We start from the raw sequence: 22,627 nt of genomic DNA on the forward strand, positions 1-22,627 counted from the left end.
ATTTCTGCCGGACCTCATCATCAATTTACTTGATCTGCGTAGCCAAGAAGTCATTGTGTGGTGACTATGGCAACGGAGACTCTTTGCTTGTTTCCTCCCAAAGCCACTCTGCGCATGGCAGCTCTAAGGTCCGTCTGCGGACTGTGGGGAGAGCAGCTGTGCAGCACGAGGAAGCGGCTTGACTGTAGTAATCGTGTTTGGCAGGTCAAGGGTGATTCCTGGCCTGCGGGGATTTCTGTAATGCCGTGGGCTAGCAAAGTGGTGTTATAATAAACCCCAGATGTTTCCGCTGTTTTCAGTGTATACATTCTCCTTAATCTTTAAAATGAATCCTAGGGTAAAGGGCCAGTGCAGAATGGAGGGTGTGTGAGAGAATTGCTGTTAGTATTTGGTTTGCTGTACCGTATGAATTCCCTCTTAATGCTAATGGTTGCCTGTTTAAACTAGAAATCTTCTAATATAGTTGTTAATGGCAACGTTTCCCCAGAATGAGCCATTCCGTTACAACTTTGTGTTAACACCAGCATTGTTGAGAAATTTAAGATTTTGCAGTTTAAGATTTGTAATTAATGCTGTAGCTTTAATAGGGGTGTGCGTGGTAATGGTAGATGAGAGGAAACATCATTCAGGACAAAAAGGAACTTGTCATGTGAGCCTGAGGAGATACTTTCATCTTTGCACAAAGCTCTCTCAACTCAGAATAAAGTTTAATCCCTGCTCTGTATGATAAACACACAGGCCATTTTCACACATCTTACCAGCTATGCAAAATTCTGCAAAACTTGCAGAACGACAGCGTCTTCCCGGCACAATTTCCCATCATGACTCCGGTTTGTGGCGCGAATCTTGCCACAAACTGGATTCGTGACGAGAAATCGTACCAGGAAGATGCCGTCGTTCTGAGTTTTGAACAGTTTTGCGCGGCCGGTAAGATGTGTGAAAATGGCCATTGAAAGAATCACATATAACCAACCTATACAACGTAGCCAATATCCGTTCTTCTCATTCCTCACTACATTTTCCAAAGGCATTTGTATACATTTAGATAGATGTTGTGTTCACTCCTAAAGATTAGCAGTGGCATCTTCTCTCAGATTGTCCCTACCTTTTCCTTCCCTTCCTTCCTTGTTCTTGCTCAAGACAAGGTACACAAGACAAGGAAAAGCTTGATGCAGTGCACATTTTTATTGCATGTCCATAATATGAATACTGTCAGATGTTTCAGGTTTTAATTGTCACCTTTCCTTAAGATCAATCAGTGTTCAAAATGGTGAAATTTTAAGCAGTACTAGGGTAATCTATATATTTGGCCTCTGTTTAATGGTTCATAGTATATTAATATTGGTATCTTGCCACATCTACCTTATATATCACCTTGCAGTTCACCTATCAAACCTGAGGCAGGCACTCTCACCACCACACAAGTCACCTAGTTTCTGGAGTCTGTTTGGTGATGGTCAGTTGCCCCTTGGCAATGTAGTATTCAAACTGATGGTTCCTGTTTTTATCTACTTCCCAGCAGCCACTAATGGATCACACTCTTTGTTTAACCTCCATACCTTTGCAAATGTGTCAGGTTTAAAGTAAATCTTTTGAGAGTTGCTACTGTAGTGCCAAATTGTAGCAAGACTTGGTACAGGATGTGGACTAGATCCAATGATGTGTGAGCAGAAAGGAAAATGTACTTAGCACTGTTTTGCTTGCACAAGTAGGTAGCGCAAAGGCGGCAGAAAACACACAATGTTTTCTTAGTTTTTTAATGAAATAGTAATGTGCACATGAAGCAACCATACAATATACAGTTTACATGATTTCATTTAATATGGCTTTGAAATTCTGTCAGAAAGATCCAGCCCTATATTTTGAACAGAACCAAAACGAACCTGTAACTGATATTAACTGATAAGTAATTAAGGAGTAATTAAGTAAACTAAAATACCAAAACAAACTCTTTGCGTTACACTGCAAAATACTAGGATTTGGGATTTGGAAAACTAATGTTTTAGCTAAATTAGTCCTAGCTGATATACTACTATAACCATTTTTCATTTTTATGCCAAGCTGGGCTGTTTCCACACAGCTTACCTTGTTGTGGAAAATAGCGAAATCTCGCGAGAAGATGCTGTTATCACGCAAGAAGGCGCTGTTATCGCACAAGAAGACGCGATGACAGCGTCTTCTCGCGTGATTTCGCGTGAGATTTTGCTATTTTCCACAACAAGGTGAGCTGTGTGGAAACGGCCCTGGTATATAAGGAGTTTAAGATTCTTCATTCCCTTTATTGTACTGCAAAGAAATAAAAACACTGATGTCAAATACTAAAGAACCCCTGCTTTTGAACATATACATATGTATGCAAACACAGAGAAAGACTTTTGTTAGGATTCTAGAGTAAAGTCTGACAGTGTGGAAAGTGATATTTTATACAACTAATTTTTCTTACTGCCTTCTCCCATTTTTTGACTTCCTGTCATGTACATTGTTCACCTTTATTCATTATGTTTCTTCATCTTGAATGTTTCAGTAATATTTAAATAAATCCCTTAAATCACAGATTTTCAGTCTCAGCTCATTTGGAAAAAAAAATTAGAGATGTTTGGTGATTTAAAAATTAACTCTGATTTCCGTAGCTGGATTTTGTTGTGCTTGAAAAATTGGAGGTTCTAATGTCTAAATGCACACCTTGCCCCTAGTGATACACATAGCTTTTCTGTTGATGGAGAACATCTCCGACAATAACAGTATTTGGCGGTCTCTCTTTCTGTGCTGGTTTTTGTAAATCCCACGAACTCCTCTCTTTGCCATGACAAACTGCAGGATTTTCTTTCCCTCCTTAGGTTCTGCTTTCATACTGGTTTAATTTATTCTTTATTGTTCCTGCACAATACAGGACTATTGGGTATTCTATAACATTGATAAAGGAGAGAAACACTTTGTAAAGAATGACATCTGCTTGGGCAGAATAATTCTCTCAATATACTTTTGAATGTCTTCTAAAGCGTTAAAACTGAAATATTATATTGTTTGGGCTCAATTTAATCCTGTCATTATTACTCTTTCCCCTTACACTGCTTTTATTATATGCTCTTCAAGTTCAATAGGAAACCAGAGCCCGAGTCTGTGCTCTGCAATAAATATTCCTTCCTTACTTCGTTTTCCTGGAGCCCTGTGACGTTTTCTGTTTCTCCCTCTGCATGAATTCATCATTCCACCAGCAGGGGGACTAAGGATGTAAGATTTTAGCAGAGCGGATAATCCTTTTTCTTATTACTATCTCCACCTCCATTTCTGCCTTTTGTTTCCTAATTACTTCCTTCTAACCATCTACACATTCCACTTTTCTCCAAAGCAATATTGGTACACTGCTGTTCTTTGTTTAAAGAAAAAAAAGTGACTGGCGAGCCAGTTCTCTCCTTCCCTAAACTGAGGTTCTGCATTGAGCTATGCAAACAGAAGACGAGCTTCAGTAAGCACTTAGCTGTTGCTTCACAGCTCTTCATTGCTAAACCTAAACCTGGGTATTTCCCCTGATCTGTTATATATGTAATTTTTTCTTCTACCTTGTTGGCTACGTATTGAGAGAAAAGTAAGCATTTTCATAAGTCACTTTTCCAAGCAGACCTCCTTATATGATACCTGGAACTCTCTGTGAAGACTAGTAGTATAATTTCATGACTTTAAGTACATGCCAGTTTAATCCTCCTCACCATCTCAAGCTGAAAGGATCTCTGGCAGGAGTGCTGGAAAAAAATTCTACCTGAGCCCTTGAAGAGATTCTGCTGCTCAGGCGTTGTTGTTGTTGTTGTTGTTGGTGGTGGTGGTGGTGGTAGGGGTGGTATTAAGCTGCAGAATACCAGGGCCGTTTCCAGACGGCTTACCGGCCCCCGGAACGTTGCGCCACGTTGCGGGGAAAACGTGAAATATCGCATTTTCTCGCGCAAGTTTTGCGCGACGTCACATGACGTCACGCAAAACTCGCACGAGAAAACGTGATATTTCGTGTTTTCCCCGCAATGTGGTGCGATGTTCCGGGGGCTGGTTAGCCGTCTGGAAACGGCCCTGGTAAAGTCCTTAAGAGTTATGTTTTGACTCTCTGATCTATAGGAGACTAAACTGTTAGTCCCCTCAGTTAACCTGGGATCGACTGACCTGATGAATTATTTTTTAATTTATTTTATTTTTATTTATGTCATTTATTCTGCCTTTCTCACTGAGACTCAAGGCGGATTACACAGTGTGAGATTAGTACGGTCAGTATCAAGGACATTTCCATAAACAATGCCATAGGCTAAATAAACACAATTTTACAAAGACATAGCATTAGTAAGAGTCCAATAGAGTTGAAGAAATGCTGAAACAGAGCATAAGCAATTCTATGGCTGACATTAGACAATATGAAGCACAGGTAACTCATAGGAGCACATATTTAAAACAACATATAAAATGTAAGGCAACATAGTGGTGAAGTCTGTGGTCCCTAACTCATTAGTGACGCACCTGAGAGCTCTTCCAGACAATACAGCCCTCCTATCTGAGTAAAAAGCCTTTTTGAATAATTCGGTTTTGCATCACTTGCGGAAAGCCAGGAGAGTGGGGGCTCTCCTGACTTCCTCAGGCAGGGCGTTCCATAGGGTAGGGGCCACCACAGAGAAAGCTTGTGTATGGTCTGCTGTTGATTTCGCCCATGTGCAAGGTGGCACCTGCAGGAGACCCTGTTCAGATGAGTGAAGTTGCTGTGGAGGAACATAAAGAGGGAGGTGGTCCCATAGGACCAAGACCCTGAAGAACTTTGTATGTGATAACCAATATCTTGAACTGAGCATAGTCACTGATAGGTAGCCAGTGGAGTGACTAGTGACTACAGGATGGGAGTGATGTTCACGTTCCTGCTCCCTCCTGATAACAGTCGAGCTGCAGCATTTTGCATGAATTGAAGTCTCCTAGTTAACATAGATGAGAGACTTACGTATAGTCCATTACAGTAGTCAAGTCCTGATGTTACTATAGCATGGATGCAGGTGGCCAGGTCAGCCAGGTCAAGGTAGGAAGCCATCTTCCAGGTTAGAGTGAGGTTGTAGAAAGCATTTTTTGCAGCTGCCTTAACTTGTTTTTCTAGTAGTCGCACTGGATCCAATATAACCCCTACTTTGGGGTACAAGTTCTTGAATTCATTACATCCCTTGAACTGGTGTCGTTTTTCAATTAAAGTTTGAAATAGACTGAGAATCCGTAGCCTTTGATAAGTTCAGGGCACTTGACTCACATCTGATTTTGAAAACTGGTGATGATGTGGTGATTATCGTTCAAGAGGACAGATTGAATGCAAGGGATTCCATTTGCTGACCCCTGGTACAATCTCTGTTCATTGTGGTGTACTGCTCCAGTAGACTAAATAGGATTACATTTTGAAACAGATCTAGCAGCTGGTGTTAACCACCAGTGCTAGTAATCCTTCGAGTTTGCAGTAGCCTTAATATTGATTAACTAATCAACGGTTTTCTGAAGATAGATAAAAAGTGCTTCCGGTAATTGTCTCTGCTGCCTTTAAAAACATTATTTTGTGATCATGAACTCCCAGTGATGTGTTAAGGAAGGAACAGTATCCAGCACAGAAAATTAGGTCAGTATATATATACATTTATCTGCAATGCCTTGTTGGGATATAGTGGAAATTGCCGCTATCTTTTCTCGCTGCACAATAAATTAATCCACCTTAAGCAGGACAAATAGCCAGTGGGTTCAGAACCACATTTAGTATCTTTCTAGTACATTTAAGGTTTATCTGCAGTGAATCTGTACTTGCTTAATTAAAATGAATTCCCAAACCAATTTAGCTAAAATGGCACAAAATCCTGTGTGAGTACTTTAAAATTGATTAAAAGTTGGCCTTTATCCATTTAACTTAAATCGGTTTTTTAAAAAACTGATCCAAATTTAAGTTGACACTTCTACTTTAATGTGACTTGAGCATCCTGATAAAGCTTGTGCTGTTTTAATTAAGCTGTCAAAACCCTGTATACATATATAGGCTCTGTGCTTTTGTAGACGGTATTTCAACATTTTCCTAGGCTACTGGAGGCTACATGAACATTCCGAACCTGAAAATGTGAAACAGAAAAGGCCTAGATAGTTTTATATTCCAGGACATTCATTCTGTTCTCCAATAGAGCTACTGACACAAAGGAAACCACTCAGCAAATGAAATTTCTATTGAGGATTTGGCAGCCCAATCTTAAGATGCTGATGTTGTCATCATTCTGGCACCACTAGTTAAAATCCTATGTATCCTTTGCAGAGGAGAAATATGTAGTAGAAACATCTCCTGGAGAGGGGACAACTGAGAGGTGATGTGATAACCGTCTTCAAGCACTTGAAGAGCTGTCATATAGAGGATGGTGTGGAGTTGTTTTCCACTGCCACGGAAGCTTGGACCAGAACCAACGGCTTGAAATTAAATCAAAAGAGCTTTGGGCTAAACATTAGGAAGAACTTCCTGGCAGAGCGGTCCCTCAGTGGAACAGGTTTCCTTGGGAGGTGGTGGGCTCTCCTCCTTTGGCGGTTTTTAAGCAGAGGCTAGATGGCCATCTGACAGCAATGTTGATTCTGTGACCCTGGGCAGATCATGAGGGGGAGGGCAAAATGAGTTACATCACTGCTTAGTTCTCGGGGCCTTCTTACATGCCCAGGGTAATGCCGATCGCCACCTTGGGGTCAGGTAGCAATTTTCCATAGGCCAGTTGGCTAGGGAACCTGGAGGTATTTTTCTATCTTCTGGGCATGGAGCAGGGGTCACTGGGCAGTTGGAGGGTGGGGGGGTAGTTGTGAATTTCCTGCCTTGTGCAGGGGGTTGGACTAGATGACCCTAGAGGTACCTTCCAACCCTATGATTCTTTGATTCTATGAAGAAAGCATAGTAATTGCATGTGATGTACTGTTGTGACCTCACCAATCTGACATCAGGCCATTCATATACTGATCACACCAAGAGAGGGAACAAAGGGGGAACTGCAAGGAATGAGAACTGATCTCTATATATCAAATCCCAGTCAGACACACGGATTACATGAATCCACACATTTTTGAACACTGTAAGGAATACTGAAAGTAAGTCAGATTAATGGGATTACCAACCATCTTGTTTAAGCAGGCCCATGTACCTCTGCAGATTGCACAGACAAGCCACAAGATCACAGACAGAGTTGCCCCTATCAAGCCCAAGGAGATGGAGGAGGGAAGAGAAAGTGTAAGGATGGAAGAGGCACGTACCTCCTAAACACATATACATAGTCTTGATATAGGGCTTCCACGTCTCCCAGATTAGTGAGAGAGAGGGCTGCCATGTTCTCTGGTGGGGGTGAGATATCCCCCGCTCCCAACCTCCGCCCTCCACAACCACTCACCTGGCTGGCGGGGGGAAAGGTGGGGGACAGGCCTCCCAGGCATGCTCCTGGTGCAATGTGACAGTGTCACTCCCCATCTGAGGCACAAATCAGCCGAGTGTGAAGCGCGGGAGTGCTCCAATGATGTTACTCCTGGAAGTGACATTGTTACGCTACACTAGTAGCACTCACAAACAAGGGGAGAAGAAAGGTAAGTGCCAGGTTGCCCTTTTGTCTAGGAGGGTAACGGGGCCTGGCAACCCTAGTGGGAGACCTCCTACTGTCTTTCCCCAATTGCTGCTTGTAGGCCAGAGGGAGGAAATGATGGAGAAATTGCTGGAGCTGGCAACTGGCAGTAATACGATGACATCATTTCCAGCATGACTCAGAAGTGATGTCACCAGATAGGGGTTACAACATATAGTTTGGAGCAAATACTACAGTGTTTACCCTAGATAGTGATGTCATTTCTGGATTGCTCTGGAAATGATAGCACATCATTGGAGATGTCCTCCCCCCCTCCATGAGTCTCCCCCTAGTTGCCGGCCCCGGGTGTGTAACCCTGCTTTGATACCAATTGAGTCCATGCATGACTGCTATTTTGATTTTAAAACTTCTGGAAAGTTGTGGTCATAGAACTCCCTGTGTCACATCTAGTTAAGCCCCATGTCTAATCCTTTTTTTAAAAAGCAGGAATAGCTGTTAGAGTTGCCAGCCTCCAGGTGGCATCTGGAGATCTGGAATTTCAACTGATCTCCAGGCAACAGAGACCAGTTCCCCTGGAGAAAATGGTTGCTCTGAAGGGTGAACTCTATAGAATTATATCATGCTGGGATCCTTTGCCTCCCTAAACCCTGCCTTCTGCAGGTTTCACCCCCCCCCCCCCAAATCTCCAGGAATTTCTAAACTTGGAGTTGGTAACGTTAACAGCTATCCATTGATTTCAGCCTGTTTTGTTTTTTTCCCATCAGTGTGTTTTCCATGAAGCATATTCTCTAGGGGAGGAAAAACTTTCTGTTTTTAAAAACTGCTTTATGTTATCTTGGAAGCTCTTCTCAAAATACTCTCTGACTGTTCTTGCAGCTTCTGTTAAGTCCTTCTAAGGAAACAGCAGGAATGTATTGATCTTGAATTATGGATTTTTGTAGGTTTATTTCATGTAATATTTTATCTAGGAAGGTAGATCTCTCTAGAAAAGATCATAGTGGAATATGTTAGGAAATCAAATGCTCATTTACTGATATTTATGAGACATATGTGTTCAGTTATTAAGTTTTAACAGGGCTTTTTTTCAGCTGGAATGCAGTGGAACTGAGTTCCGGCACCTCTTGAAAATGGTGCCGAGTGGCGCCAAGCGGCGCGGAGGGCAATGTAAACTCCTCTCTGTCTGGAGATCAGGGGACGGGGCCACTGGCCATGTGACCATTTTCGCCGGGGGGGGGGCGATTTAAACTTTAAAAAACTCCCCCCATTGTTCCAGCTGACCCAAAGTGACGTCATTATGCGGTCCTGAGTTCCACCACTGAGCTCCATAACCTCTTTTCCCAGAAAAAAAGCCCTGAGTGTTAAGTTTTTAAAGTCTTAATCTTGAGATTACAAAAGACATGCAGCATGTGTCTTGGTTTTATACAGGTGTTCGTTCATAACCCACCTTTCTCCCCAATGGGGATCTCCATTTTATCCTCACAATTAATGTTTTTTTCCATCCCCACCTTTCTTGGTTTGCTTGGTATTCTAAACATATATTTCACTGAACAAAAACTTTTGAGAGAGTATTCTTAATTATCATCCCAAGCACTTGACAAGGTTGGGGAGTTACCTGTGGCCCAGAGATACTTGAAGGATTTTCTGTCGCAAATGTCAAATTCACTATGATCCCTGATGAGCCACTCTGCTTCTCTCAAAGTGCTTGGACGACCAGTGTAAATGTTAAATTTAAATAATATAGGAGTGAGTGAGGGGCATGCTCTCAATGGGTGAGGCAGACTCTGCAGGCATCTCCAAGAAAGGCCCATTGCTGGTCTACAGGCAGGCATAAATATGTGGAACTGGCTCTGAGAGTTCTTAAGGCAGGAATTTAATACAATAGATTTGGATAATGAGCAAAAAAAAAAATCCATTTGATATTTAGTCCCCTGGAGTGTATCTTGTGTAACCTAAGTAGAAGTCTGTGCAGATTTGCCTTCATAAGATTAGTTGTCCATCTTAGTATGTTATAAGAAGTACATAGATCTTTGCAGGCCCATCTTTGAGTTGTTGTTTGGTTTCATAGACTAAGTTTGTACAGCGTTGTGGTGATCTGAACTCTCACTAGTGATGTCTTGCATAGTCTGGATTTCTACAAATATATCTACTAATTTTTTACCCCAGTAACACTGCTCACAAGACAGAGAGCACAGCCTTAGAGAAAGCCTCTAAAAAAAGCAATAACTCACTTGACAAGTATTATAAAGAATTCAAGAGAGAAAGATACAGGAAATTTATAGCAAGAAAACTTGTCATTTCCATGACAAAAATCAATGGCTTATATTCCACATAGCAGTGAATATTTTATGCAAGCTATAATATCATGGCACTTAAATTAATCTTTAAATTACCAAAATGGTTTTCATTACTTAACCTTATTTCTACTATTGTTAAAAAAAAGAATTGCCTTGCAAAATCAAATTTAGACACTGGGTAGCATTTAATATTTCTTTGATCCAGAGCACAAAAAAGTGGGAATAAGCTGTGATGGTCAGATAAATGAAGTGACTTCATTGTCTTTCTTATGGAGCAATGGTAAGCAGGGCTTTTTTTCAGCAGGAACGCAGGGGAACGGAGTTCCGGAACCTCTTGAAAACGGTCACATGGCTGGTGGCCCCGCCCCCTGATCTCCAGACAGAGGGGAGTTGAGATTGCCCTCCGCGGCGCAGAGGGCAATCTCAACTCCCCTCTGTCTGGAGATCAGGGGGCGGGGCCACCAGCCATGTGACCATTTTCTCCGAGGGCAACCCACTGAGTTCCACCAACACTTTTCCCAGAAAAAAAGCCCTGATGGTAAGACATTTGGGATAAGGATTTTACTTCCTTAGCGTCCAAAGGATCACTTTGTAACTTTAGAAATTGTCCTAAAGCCTGCAGTCTTAGCTTTACCAAAAAAAGTATGTAGGATAAACAGTATACCATAGTTTGGGTTACAGTCATTATTAATAATGTATTTCGCAACTAAATCCTGGTGCAGAAAGCTGGGTTTTCATCATAATGTGCTGATTTATTTTTGAGTTTGTCTTTTTATTAAAGCATCATGGTTTTTGTTTTGCACGGTTGCAGAACAGTGCCTTTAATATGCTAGAAAAAAATACAGGTATCTTTTCAAAATGTGATTTCAGGTGTTAAATAAGTATCTCAGCGACCGTGAGTAAAAGCAGCAGCAGTGGTGAGAGTTGCTGATGGAACTCTTAATTTCAAGTTCATGCAATATATGATGTAAAGAAATACAAGATGTCTGCAGCTCACAATGGGAAATGGGTTATATGCTCTCTCTGCATTTCTTAATATTTGGTAAATTGCTAAAGTTTTAGATATGGATTTAGGAAACCATCTTTGGGCCCTTAGGTCTGCAACTTTTGGAACATAAAAGTATTTTATTGACTTGGTGAGCTGTAATGCTTGTGCTGTTTTCTTGAAGATTAAATACGGCCTAAGGAGCACAATTTATATTCGGAAGCTCTTCCTGAATTTTCCATTTTCATCCTGACAGATTTATATTTCTAGCATATAGCAATATCTCTTAAGGTTGCCAGATGTCTCCTTACCTTCCCAGTGGGAGGGGGAACTTGGTACTTAGCTTGCCAGTCTCCTCTTGTGTGTGGGGAGCACGCCTGCTGCATACTGGCCCGGAAGGGTTTTTTTGCATCCCAGCCCCATTCCCTGCGGCCTTCTCCCCCACCTGCCAGGTGAGTGGTGGCAGGTGGCAGAAGCTGGGAGTGGGAGATCTGCCCCTGGGAGATTGGCAGTCCTAATATCTATAAAGTCCGATAAAAGGAACTGCCTTACTTGAGATTCATTAGAGAAACCCAAGATTTTGGGTGCTAAGGCAACTTGTTTAGGCATGTGAATGTGTAGCACTTAATCATAAATGAGGGGCTGACTTGATCAGGCCTCAGTAGCTTTCTTCTCCCTGAGAATTATGTTCTCTATCCACAGGTATGTGGGATTTAGCTGCGGGGACCTGAGGAGGAAGGAAAGGCATTGGAAACATTTTCATCCTGTCCCTCAGATGGCCAAAAATATTCAATAGTGCATTATAGGAGAGACTCAGGTTCCAGAAATGTGCAGTGCTTAATTACTAGGGTTGCCAGCTCCACTATGGGGGCCCCTCGCCATCAGCCCCCTCCCCCTCCTACTGCTCACATAGACAGCAGGGGAGAGGCATGGGGAACCAGCCAACTGCATGCATGCCACCCTAGAGGCACATGGCCAAAATGAGTGTTTACGTTCCTGCGTTGCTGGAAAATGATGTTATTTTCCTGTGACACAGTATGTACACCACCCACTGCCATGCTGTCACCCTGGTTTGGCCCCCCAAGGGACCTGGCAATCCTGTTGATTAAAGATATTCCAGGACCTCAGTGCGAACGAGGCTCCAAAGTTTATCTTCTGATTCTAGCTCCACAAATTTGACTACAAACACATTAAATTTAATTGGAAGAGACAAACCTGAAAACTGTGCAGATTTCATATTGCTGCTACTGCTGTTTTTTGGCCCACCCGGATGGCAGCACTGCAGCTTGGACGGGGGCCGCGTTTGCAGCCCCGGAAGAAGGAAAGGCAGTCGGGCATTTCCTAGGCATCCGAGGGCTTTGCTGGGTGGGTGGAACGAAAGGCCTATTTGCCGGCTCTGCCCTTCCCCAGCACACAGTTGTCTTTGTTGCTTGGCCTGAGCAGAGCACCCTTCAAGCCGAGCTCCTCTGAGGCTGGTTTTATTGAAGGCCCTGAGGTCTAGGGAGAAGCTGCGCTCTTGCTACCTTCAGACTCCAGGAGGAGAGCCAGGGCCCAGCGCCAGGCTCAGGGGTGTGGCAGAGGTTCCCCCCCCTTCTTAACATTCGGGGCCTGTTGTCTATCAGTCAGGAGGCCTAAAGCAGGGTGAGGCCCAGCGCCTGTAGGCCTCTGGCCTACCTAAGCCCCTCCCCCGCTTTTTTCTCTTTTTTCACTCTGTTGGAAGGGAGTCCTTCCAGCAGCTGCAGCAACAGGCTTTGCTGTAGGCCACAGGGGTGAATTGCAGCCACCTGAGGGGCGGATTGCTTCATATACTCCTGCTATGGGCCTAACAGGGTGGATGCTGGTGCCCCCCTCCCCCGTCTGGGCTTTTCCCTCCCCCCTCCCCCGTTTACACTTTGGGGGCCTGGGATAGGCTCATGCAGAGAGGGTGGCAGGCCTTCCGGCCTTAGCAGGCCTTGTTACTTGAGGGAGGCGAGACGTGGTAGTGTGGGGTGGTGGCCATCTTTTATTAGGGCAACTACAGAGGTGTTATCGGTGGCCATTATGTGATGCTGGGGCAGCCATCTTTGTTTAGGGCATCTTATTGGGCAGCAGCCATTTTGTGTGGTGGGCAGCCATTTTGTGGGTCACCCCATAGGTGGCCATTTCACTTCAGTACCTGGTTTAACCATGCCACCAAAGAAAGCCCAAAGGCAAACAGCCAGCAAAGAGGCAAGCCCCTGAAAGTGCTGTGCTGGTGCTGTCCTCCTCTGATAGGAGGAGTCCTTTAGTAATAGAGTTGCCAACCACAGGTGGTAGCTGAACACGTATGTGGCTTCAGATCATCCATGCTGGCCTGAAGAGGCCTGCCCTATAGCGGTGATGGTAAGCACACTGAAACACAGCAGGCATATGCATGGCTGTGGGGGCCCTGGGTTCAGCCTCTACTCCTGCACCTTTGGTGCTTTACACTCAGGCAGAACCCAGGCTAGCACGTCTCAGGGCCTGAGCTAGTCGGGACAGTGGCCTTCGTGGCCGCTGCCATGAAGCAGGCAGGTTGCCAGTCCGCACACACGGTCGGCTTTAGTCCCTGTGACGTGGCAATGAGCCAAGGGTTAGGCCTTAATGGGCTCAATGGCTCCCTGGCTGCCCCCCCCTTTTTGTGTTCGGTACCTGGATATAATATAAAGGGCATAATGACTTAGCTAGTGCTGCATGGTTGCGGTGTGACAAGGAATTCAATGTGTGGGGGCCGACCTCAAGCCTGGCTTACCCTGGGATAGGATACACTAGCAGCTTGGGATATGGTGACGTCTCCTGTAATACCAACACGGGGGATCGCTTTGACAGCGGTCACCTTGTTTATAGGGCTGCTGTTGATCCTAGTATCTGTGTCCCCGGTGATGCATTGCATTCAGCCCTAGATGCTTTGTTGGGAGTTCACCTCACAAGGAGTAGTGCTATGAAATTCTGTAGATCTGACCATGAACGCCCAATCTGAGGTGCCCCCCCCACCTTCATGGCTGGCAAACCTCAGGGGCATGGAGGTAGGCCTGGTGGGAAACTGAGTGGTGGTCCCAACAACAACAAACTGGAGAGGGGACCTGTCCCATAAATCTGAAGGTTCTTAGTGGTGGCTGGCTGCATATTCCAGGCGCCAGGATATCCCTTTATTTGCTAGTGAGTGTCACATGGATGTTGGATCCCTCTTCAGGGTCCTGGTACAAAATAGCAATGGCGTGTGCTGAGGGCTGGGTGCTGCCCCCCCCTTTTTGATGCCCCTCTTTTTCCACATATAGGTCCTTTGACCAGCAGTCAAGGTTGCTCGGTGATGTGGGGTCTGCAATTAAATGGCAAAACGTGACATTGAGCCTGACTTTCACTCACCATCTCAGAGATTTTGTGTCATTGGGTTTCCCTTCATAGGGCAATATCCTAAGGGCAATATCTTACAGTCAGGGATCTTCGAAGGGAGTGCTCTGTCTTTTAGTGGCCTTTGAGCGCTTCAGCTCTTTTTGCAAGTGAGGGCTCAGCAGGTTCTGGCCATTGCGAGGGTTAATTTTGCCTATAGAGTGATGGCACCTGATAGAGAGTTTCTTGGGGCCGCTACTTGAGGCCAGAGGTTCTTCATTGCAGACTTAAATCTTGTAGGGGTATCAGGGAGGATTTGGCAGTGAAAGATGAGTTAAGTTTCCCAACTGCTTTAATGGGCTTGCCTTTTGGAAGGAGGACCTGCTCTTAGAGGCAGAGTTTTCAGGTTAGCTCTGATGCTTCTTGGTTTCCAGATCTTAGTGGTAGTGTTTTGTGGTGAGGGAGTTTGTCTGCCACATTGTTCACTTTTGGTGTGACAATTCAAGGGGCAGTCCATGTTGCACACACACACACACACACCCAAATGGTCAGACCATTTATGCTCCTGTGCTGCAATTTAGGTGGCAAGGGGGGGGGTTCACCTGGGTGACCTCAGGGTCATGGCATGCCCATTTCCTATAGGCTTACACGGACTTGCTGCACTCCGGCGGGTAGTGGGCTTAATGGCTCAAGGGGAGTTGGGGTCCTCCGCCTCACGTCGTCTCACAGGGCATGCCCCCCTTTCCCTACAGGCTCATGCAGGCTTGCACTGCCCAGGCAAGTAGTGGCCTGATGCCTCGAGGGTAGGTGCGGACCTTCTCCTCACATCCTGGTCGTTCACCTGGGGGGCGATGATGACCTTGGCTCACTTTCCTTACAGGCTCACAGAGGCTTGCAGTGCCCAGGCAAGTAATGGCCTGATGTTCCAAGAGGAGGTGCGGACCTCTGCCTCACATCTCAGTCATTCACCAGGGGGGTGATGACCTTGGCTCACAGGGCCTGGCCCTTTCCTTCCAGGCTCACACAGGCTTGCATTGGCCAGGCAAGTAGTGGTCTGATGCTTTGAGGGGAGGTGCTGACTTCCACATCACGTACTGGTCGTTTGCCTTGAATTACAGGGCACGGTCCTTTCCTTACAGGCTCACAGCGCCCAGGTTCTAGGGGAGGTGCAGTCCTCAGCCTCCTGTTTTGGTCATTCACCTGGACGGTGATGACTTTGGCTTTTGGGGAAGGCTGGGGTATTATTGATTGCCCCCCCCCCAGCTTACTGAATTCACCAACCTCTACAGAAGTGATGGGGTCTACCTATCGGTTGCTGGCTATGACATATTCCTGGATGATTTATGGCAAGGGCTCAGGTTGGCCATAAGCCACCTGTGGGGCACAAGGGCCTAAGCAGAGGCTTGGCCCTAGCGGTGGTTAGGATGGGGAAATGAGCGGGAACGGTGACCCCCTTGGCACATCCCCATTGGTGGAGAATTGGGGTCAGTCAGGAGCAACTGGTGGGCTCCATGGCAGCCAGTTGCGAGGGCAGACTGCCACATGGCTCCCCTGTGCAAGAAAGGCCCTTCTGCTGTATGGCAAGGTGCTGCAGGCTTGGAGGGGGAACCATTTGCCTGGCCTGCCGGGTCCCAACCATGCGTTGTATGGCTCACCCCTGGGGCAGTGGGGGCTCGCCTAGACAGGTCAAGGTGGAGGTCATGGGTGACCCGAGGGCTTGACCTGTACCACTAGTTAGTTAGATCCCTTGCCTTATTGACAGTTTATGTTGAAATTAATAAAGTGGCCCAATTTTATATCCAAGCTTTGTGTCTGCCTTTTATTTCAACTGTGTGTGGGGGGGATATTTATTGATATAAAATTCTATGTCTTTTAGGAATATTACGGTACAGTCCTATGCAAAGTTACTCCAGTTTATTTATTTTCTTCATTTATACTTTGCCATTACCCCCAATGGAGATTCAAGTGGTTTACATCGTTCGCCTCTCAGTTTTATCTTCACCACAATCCTGTGGCATAGTTTAGACAGAGAGTGTGGCTGTCCCAAGGTCACTGAGCAAGTTTCTGTAGCAGATCTCCCCAGTGCTAGTCCCAAAGTCTAACCCCACTAGCTCACATTACTGCAGTTTGTCCATTGGGCTTAGACTGGAGTCATACTGCATACAGTTGTACTGTCATTGACCACCAGGTGCTTGTTAATTATTTACTTATTTTAAATATATATATATCCTATTTTTAGGGCTACTCTTAAGGCGACTTTCAATAAAGTCTCAGAACAACAATTTGTAACAAGCATGTTTTAAAAATCCCTCCCTTAAGATCAGTTGCAGATTAAAACCAGGACCTACCAAAACCGCAACATTCAGCTTACAAAACCAAGGTAAATGAAGGGGAAATGGTGGACAAATCACCTCCACACTCAATTCAGCCCAACGGTCCACTGAAAAGAGTGTGGTCTTTTACATGGGTTAGGATGAGATGTTCATCTTAGGGGAGAGTTTCAGTGCCATCGCCAGGAAAAGAAGCTTCCCTCTTTTAGCAGGAGATCCTATTGCCGGAGCATTAATAATCTCCTTCACACATTCCGAAACTAAGATGTGACATTTAAAATAGGTTTACTAAGCTAGGTTGTCACTGAGGATTGCATGAAATTAAATTGGGAATGAACTCTGCTGAAGTATATATATTGGCAGCTAACGCAGGGAGAGGTGCTTGCCTGCCAAACACTAGGGTTGCCAGGCCCCCCTGCCTGAAAACCAGGTGAAGGAGGGGTGGGGGCGCTGCTGATCCTCCTCTCCTGGTGAGCAGAGGCCTGCTAGAACACACTGCACATAGGCTCTGCAGGCCCCATGACATCACTTTTAATTTTAATCTTAATTTATTTAGCACTGTTTTTGTTTTTCTTCAATAATGGGGTTTTTCCTTTCCTTTTTGAAATTTATCTTAGAAAGAAGGAGAATATTGTCTTACAAAACTAACAAATGATACTTTAGTCCTACTATGCTATTATCATGGTTTTGCATACGTGATGGCCGGCATTTTTAATATCTGCTGATATGTAACCCCTTGTGTTACCTTCTTGGGGGCAGGTGGAAGGATACCTGGCAAGAGCTACTCGTCTGTGTGATGTATTTCAACATTCCCATTTAATTTTTCATCGTGTTAAAGCAGCCTGCCACTTGCATATAACCACTGTGGTTGACCATCTTAGGTTTTTAAAAAAATCTTCCTTTGTCAAAAGGAGTGAGTTATTTTCCATTAAAAGTTATTAAAATATATTCACAGAACAAATGTAGAAATGTGTGTTTCCTGTCCTTTAGAACATTTTAATGATAACTTGATAAGCAACCATATTTCTTGCTTCTCTCTGAAAGGACATGCTGCTGATGTGCATGCGCAGAGAGCAAAGGTCCCCTATCTTCTGCCTTTCTCTGCACACACTTCTAGAGGAGCAGCAGGTGGCAGTCAGGTCAACAGTGGAGAAGCTTCTTCTTGAGTGCAGGTAGTATTGGCAGCACTACCTTGGCAAATGCCACAAGATTTGAGGACCGTGGCTGGTGAGGGAGGAGTTTGGGGAGGTTTTGATATCACTTCTGGTTCATGCTCTAGGAATTTCCCCAATTCTCTGTAGTAAAGACCACAGAGGCATGGTAAATTGTTACAGTGCCACGGAGGCCATTTTCCAACCGTTTTTTTTTCCTGTCACTGCTCCTCAGTTTTTTGAGCGTGGGGGATTGGGGCTGAGGGTGGGGGTTTATGTGCTGCAGATGTGCAGAATACAATACATGCAGGTTCAGAGATCCTTCCGCCCTCATCATAAGCTCTCCTTTGTTTGGTTGATTCCTCCATTAATGCTTCCAAACTCCATGTATATTTGCACTGCTGAGCTTCTCCCCACCCTATCAGTCGGCTGTCTCTGCATCCTGTCATGTGGCTAATGACTTCCTGTCACATGTTTGCAACCTGGCAAGTTGAAGACCATGCTGTTCCCTCAGTATTAAATGTTGGTCCCAGGTCTAGAAAGGTTGAAGACTGCTGTTATAGAGCTACAGGCTGTAATAAATTTAACCGAGAAAGCAAATAAGCCCTGATTGTTTATGGTTTTCTTAAAGTCCAGTCCTAAAATTATCAGATCTTCTCTCTGTTAGTCTCCTGCCATGAAAACCTTGCCAGGCGTCACCGTAAGTCAGCTATGACTTGTGGGCACTCTCCACTATCACTGTATTTTTAAACAAATAAGTAGCTTTTAAAATAATAATTTGGGAAATTCATAGAAATGGAGAAATTAATGGCATTGTGATATTCAGTTTGCTCCAATTTATGGTTACTCAGAAGTAGCTCTTGCTTTGTTCAAGGAGACTTTCTTCCACGTAGATCTGGAAAAAAAATTGCAATTATATATGTTTTCAGCTTTTTGCTGTCATGCAGTCTGTCTGTCATTTGTAACATAACTTCTTTCCGTTCCCCTTCGTTTGAAGTGCCTGGCGTATTCTTGCAGCGTAGCAAAACCACAGCAGCACAGTCACTCGTGCAAGGTCAGTCAGTGACTCAGGAGGATGAGCTGGGAATAGAACAACCGTCTGCCAAGGTCTGTGCTGACTTCTGCAGGATCATTTCTTATTCCTTCATGGGCATCTTTGGGCTGCTCATGTTCCTTTGAAATTAATCATGTTAAAGAAGGGTTACTCAGGTTTATACGGGGGGGGGGGAGTAAGAAATCTCTAAGGTAGATTTGGATCTCTTTCTGTCTACTCATTTTCATCTTAAAAGTGTCGGACTGTGTAATATTTCAGTGAATTTTCAGGCAATGGAATGCAGATGAAGTATAGCCCAGTTCACCTTAATAGGAATACTGCTGCTCTGAGGTTATCCCTTTAGATGCTCTGTTCAAAAGCGTCTTTCTTTCTTCTTCATGTCTGGCATTTCTTTGGGGTGCTTTGTGAAATCTCATGTGAAAGTTACAGACCAAACAGACGTTTGACTTAACCCGTGTTCAGTTGTATCCAGCTGCATATACTGGGAGCCCAGCGATGCTTCGAATATACACAGTAGCCATGCCATCTGAATAGGGCACCACATGTTATCTTCCATCTTCAGTATATCCTGTGCAAAACCCTGATTTTTGAGGATTCGTGTTTCCATGTATCAAAGCAGGAAAATACACACAGTGTCTTATTCAGACAAAATGGTAGCCCCATGTTTTGGGAGGACTTCTGATAGGGTGCTCTCACCTGTGGTTGGTTACACTGAAAGGGACTCCTGTATCTCTGAATATGAGTTGCCGTGGGCAGGGGGAACTTTTGTCCATTGTGTCTTGCTTGTTGGCCTTCTGAGAATATCTAGTTGGCCACTGTAGAAAACGGAACACTGGGCTAGTTCGACATTTGGCCCAGCAGGGATGTTCTTATCTGTAGGAACTCTTTCTTAGAGCTGTATTTACATTATAAACACATTGGTTTGTCAACAACAGTTGTTTTAACAGCAGCTATTTTTCTAGAAGCTAAAGAAAGTGTTTTTGCTTACAGTGTTTTTCCTGGTGTTGGCGAGTTGTCATTTTAGTCTTTGGAAAATATCACCCGTGTCATCAGAAGAGAGGGTAAAAAAAAATCAAATAATCTTGGCCTGAGTTCTTTTAAGGAATACTGATAAAAAACAGTATTTATATGTGTGGAAATAGAATACAAATTGCTGGGGAAATAATTATTCCTTTTGAAGAACCAGTGTGGTGCAGTGGTTAAAGTGGGTTCAGATTCATGATGATAGCTGGGTGAGCTTCGTCTAATCACCCCCTCTCAGCCTCGCCTACCCCACAGGGTTGTTTTGAGGATTAAATGGGGGGAGAGCAAATCATGGATGCTGGATCAAGATGCAAAGCATAGATAGTTACAAGCTCAAGAAAATTGTTGTAGAAATACAAAACTTAAAAAATAGATTTTTTTTCTTTCACGAATGAATGTGAGCTATTCAAACAGTTTCCAGTCAGATTTAGATATAATACTGCATGACTGTTAAGCAACAAAACCTGTTATATCACAAAATAGAATGTATTCTCTTGTAGCCGTTCCAGGGGGTTTATTTGTATCCGAAGAAGGGAGCTTTGATTCTCCTAAGTGTATACCCTGAAGACCTTGTTGGTTTCTAAGGTGCCACTGGACTCTAATCCTGCTGTTCTCTTGTAGCAATTATTAATATGGGATTCTAGGCCAAGAGAAATCTATTTTCATATTTCATGGGGATAAAACAGATTAAATGAAACAAGCATTGGAGATGGGGAAACCATTTTGGAGGGAAAATGTGAAGCTTTTTGTGTTGCTTGCGTAGGATGAATGACGTCTTACAATGGAGCAAATCTAGCTTTCCGCCTCTTTTGTTCTACATCCATTCGTTGAATGCTGCTGGGTTAGTTGTGGCTTTTTGCCTTTCCTGCCACGCTGCAGGCAGGTTGTAGAGTCTTTTTTTTGTATTGTTCAAGTGCTAGTTGTTCATTTATTTCATTAAATACACACACCTTTTTTAAAAAAAAACACTTAACATTTTAAGTTGGAAAGGAGGAGGAGAATGTCAAAGCCACCAGTCAGCTGGCAGTGTGCACAACCTGGTTCTACTTCCTACTCTCGGAACTGGTGTGTCCTAGGATTGTTGCATGGGGTGGGGGCATTTCTTTTTCTAAAACGTTCTTTTTGGTTTTAGAAATTGGTTCCTCTTACTCTCTTTTCCTCTTCCAAAACAAGAATTCTGTCTGATTTCTTATTAATTTGTCTTGGAGGTTTTTTTGGTTTTCTTACCACGTGATAATGTAGTTTCTGTTTATACCATTCAGTGGTGCTTTATGCGCCCCTTTGGAACTTTAGTTGTTTCAAGCCTTACCTCAGTGGCAGGGGTCTTGTGAGGATAAAAATTGAGACAGTGTTGTATAGTGGTTAGGATGTCAAACTGGCATCCTGGGTGACCTTGGGCCATTCACACACACCCAGCCTAACTGAGAATGTGAAAATAAAATGGAGGAGAATGGAGCAATATAAACTGCTGGAGGTGAGAAGGAGGCTGGGCCAGCTATCATATCTTAGCCTACTTTGCAGGGCTGCTGTGATGCCATAATGGGATTATGTATGTTGCTGTGCTCCTTGGAAGGATGGGATACAAATGTAATGATGAGGTGGAGGATTAAAGAAATCTACAAGATGTTCGCCAAACATGCCTTCCTGCTTGAAGAACCAGTTTTACCAAACTTATCTAACAACTTAAGTCTCTTGCATAATGTGTATGTGCACGTATGTGTGTATGAGAAGCAATTCCCTGAGCTTTCAGAGATGGTGTGGTGTAGTAGTTAAAATACATGACTTCTCTGAGATCTAATCAAATCTTCCTCTTCACAAAAGAGGAATTGATTTGAAACTGACAAATAAAATTCCTAAAAAGAGGAATATTAATGGATTGCTGGATTTCGTTGAGAAATTGAGCAAAGAGGAATTAAGAGAATTCCACTTAACAACCCTGGTTTGCCCTGAGCTTGTCCTTGGAAGAACAGAAGTAAATCGGAGCATGATACTGTCAATATGCTTCCAGAGTGTGTAACCCTTCGTGGTTTTAAGGATATGCATTTTTTATTGAAGAGCTCTGACAACTTTAAATTGGTTTGCATGTATATTTCCTGGTAATTTATTATATGAATGGGATTAAATTAGCAATCATATAAAAGCATAAAATGGAATTAAATTAGCAGTCATATAAATTCATATAATAAAGAAATTAATTGTTTGTTCCTTTATGTAGTGTGAGAGAGAGTCCTGTTGGAAATTAAGCACCTTGCAATATTAATTGCAGTATTTTCACTTGAGCTGCAACAGCTGCTCTTACAAATGGGAGTTAACAATCAAAGAAAATTCAAGTTAGTGTTTTTTGCAACGGGCAATGATGCTTGCCCTCAGAGACTTTATATGTAATATCGTAAGTGTCTAAAGCTGAATTTTTAAGCACTAGAAACAAAAACAGTGAACAAATATTTCAAGAATTCAGAAAATTTATAGATTCAAAAATAGTGTGTGTGATGGGGGGTTGCATCTTTGCATTCTGAAGCTATATTCTAATATCACACAAAAATCTACTGCAAAGTAATCATGAGGGTGGGAAAAACACTCTTTGGTATTACACCTTTCAATCTGGATCAAAGTAAAGATACAGTAAATTGTGTGGGATTTGTATCTGTGAATATGCCCTTGGTATATACTGTTACCTCAGTTAATTAATGACTCCTGCCTTGATCCCTGGTTCTTCTTCTCCCCCTGCCCCTCCCCACCCGGGTTATGCGTTCAAACAGAAGAAAACTTTATAGGGAATTTATAATCTTGATAAATTCTAAACTCCCAAGATTGCCCCGATCAACGTCTCCTCGGGGCTTCATTTTCCCTTTTGAAGGATTGCCTAATCACCTGCAC

At 43.7% G+C, this 22,627-nt stretch overlaps 1 protein-coding gene across 2 annotated transcripts in view; it reads left to right on the top strand.

The window, feature by feature from the left end:
• Window positions 1-22,627, top strand: part of NRG1 (neuregulin 1) — a 247,609-nt gene that overhangs the window by 25,623 nt on the left and 199,359 nt on the right. The window lies entirely within an intron of this gene.

This window comes from Eublepharis macularius, chromosome 8, assembly GCF_028583425.1.
Source record: "Eublepharis macularius isolate TG4126 chromosome 8, MPM_Emac_v1.0, whole genome shotgun sequence".
Taxonomy (NCBI): domain Eukaryota; kingdom Metazoa; phylum Chordata; class Lepidosauria; order Squamata; family Eublepharidae; genus Eublepharis; species Eublepharis macularius.